This window comes from Schistocerca gregaria, unplaced genomic scaffold (genome assembly GCF_023897955.1).
Source record: "Schistocerca gregaria isolate iqSchGreg1 unplaced genomic scaffold, iqSchGreg1.2 ptg000199l, whole genome shotgun sequence".
NCBI lineage: Eukaryota > Metazoa > Arthropoda > Insecta > Orthoptera > Acrididae > Schistocerca > Schistocerca gregaria.
Window position 1 is genome coordinate 12,409,050 of NW_026061737.1, and position 2,753 is coordinate 12,411,802.

Genomic DNA, 2,753 nt, shown 5'->3' on the forward strand with positions numbered 1-2,753 from the left:
TACAACCGTTTCAGAGAGAAGAGCGGCCAATGTGACGATCTGGCTTTAAGTCGATTCGATAACAAATGTCGAACACGGACGGATTTCTCTGGTTTTTACTACATATGAACACTTTTCACATTCTCCCGTGCAACTCGGCTGCTAGTCCTCCTTTCATGCAGAATCTTAAGGTCCTAGCTCATGTCCAAGGCACCAAAGCCAGCTAAAAAGTCAATAATCGATACCTAAAACTTGAATGGTACTACTTCTTACTGGCTATTACATCAACTTAGAAGCTACATCTGTGTTCTACTATGGTGCTTTTAGTGTCTCCGCATACCGCTGCACGCGACATAGCTTTGCAGTCGATAAGTACAACCGTTTCAGAGAGAATTGCGGCTAATGTGACGATCTGGCTTTAAGTCGATTCGATTACAAATGACGAAAACGGACGGATTTCTCTGGTTTTTACTACATATGAACACTTTTCACATTCTCCCGTACAACTCGCCTGCTAGACCTCCGGTCATGCAGAATCTTAAGGTCCTAACTCATGTCCAAGGCACCAAAGTCAGCTAAAAAGTCAATAATCGATACTTAAAACTTGAATTGTACTACTTCTTACTGACTATTACATCATCTTAGAAGCTTCATCTGTGTTCTACTATGGTGCTTTTAGTGTCTCCGCATACCGCAGCACGCGACATAGCTTTGCAGTCGATAAGTACAACCGTTTCAGAGAGAAGAGCGGCTAATGTGACGATCTTGCTTTAGGTCGATTCGATAACAAATGACGATAACGGACAGATTTCTCAGGTTTTTACTACATATGAACACTTTTTACATTCTCCCATGCAACTCGGCTGCTAGTCCTCCTTTCATGCAGAATCTTAAGGTCCTAGCTCATGTCCAAGGAACCAAGGGCAGCTAAAAAGTCAATAATCGATACCTAAAACTTGAATTGTACTACTTCTTACTGGCTATTACATCAATTAGAAGCTTCATCTGTGTTCTACTATGATGCTTTTAGTGTCTCCGCATACCGCAGCACGCGACATAGCTTTGCAGACGATAAGTACAACCGTTTCAGAGAGAACAGCGGCCAATGTGACGATCTGGCTTTAAGTCGATTCGATAACAAATGACGAAAACGGACGGATTTCTCAGGTTTTTACTACATATGAACACTTTTCACATTCTCCCGTGCAACTCGGCTGCTAGTCCTCCTTTCATGCACAATCTTAAAGTCCTAGCTCATGTCCAAGGCACCAAAGCCAGCTAAAAAGTGAATAAACGATACCTAAAACTTGAATGGTACTACTTCTTACTGGCTATTACATCAACTTAGAAGCTTCATCTGTGTTCTACTATGGTGCTTTTAGTGTCTCCACATATCGCAGCACGCGACTTAGCTTTGCAGAAGATAAGTACAATTGTTTCAGAGAGAAGAGCGGCCAATGTGACGATCTGGCTTTAAGTCGATTCGATAACAAATGACGAAAACGGACAGATTTCTCAGGTTTTTACTACATATGAACACTTTTCACATTCTCCCGTACAACGCGGCTGCTAGACCTCCTATTATGCAAAATCTTAAGTTCCTTGCTCATGCCCAAGGCACCAAAGAAGTGTAAGAAGTCAACAATCGATACTTAAAACTTGAATTGTACTACTTCTTACTGGCTATTACATCAACTTGGAAGCTTCATCTGTGTTTTACTATGGTGCTTTTAGTGTCTCCGCAAACCGCAGCAATCGACATAGCTTTGCAGACGATAAGTACAACCGTTTCAGAGAGAAGAGCGGCCAATGTGACGATCTGGCTTTAAGTCGATTCGATAACAAATGTCGAACACGGACGGATTTCTCTGGTTTTTACTACATATGAACACTTTTCACATTCTCCCGTGCAACTCGGCTGCTAGTCCTCCTTTCATGCAGAATCTTAAGGTCCTAGCTCATGTCCAAGGCACCAAAGCCAGTTAAAAAGTCAATAATCGATACCTAAAACTTGAATGGTACTACTTCTTACTGGCTATTACATCAACTTAGAAGCTACATCTGTGTTCTACTATGGTGCTTTTAGTGTCTCCGCATACCGCTGCACGCGACATAGCTTTGCAGTCGATAAGTACAACCGTTTCAGAGAGAATTGCGGCTAATGTGACGATCTGGCTTTAAGTCGATTCGATTACAAATGACGAAAACGGACGGATTTCTCTGGTTTTTACTACATATGAACACTTTTCACATTCTCCCGTACAACTCGCCTGCTAGACCTCCGGTCATGCAGAATCTTAAGGTCCTAACTCATGTCCAAGGCACCAAAGTCAGCTAAAAAGTCAATAATCGATACTTAAAACTTGAATTGTACTACTTCTTACTGACTATTACATCATCTTAGAAGCTTCATCTGTGTTCTACTATGGTGCTTTTAGTGTCTCCGCATACCGCAGCACGCGACATAGCTTTGCAGTCGATAAGTACAACCGTTTCAGAGAGAAGAGCGGCTAATGTGACGATCTTGCTTTAGGTCGATTCGATAACAAATGACGATAACGGACAGATTTCTCAGGTTTTTACTACATATGAACACTTTTTACATTCTCCCGTGCAACTCGGCTGCTGGTCCTCCTTTCATGCAGAATCTTAAGGTCCTAGCTCATGTCCAAGGAACCAAGGGCAGCTAAAAAGTCAATAATCGATACCTAAAACTTGAATTGTACTACTTCTTACCGGCTATTACATCAATTAGAAGCTTCATCTGTGTTCTA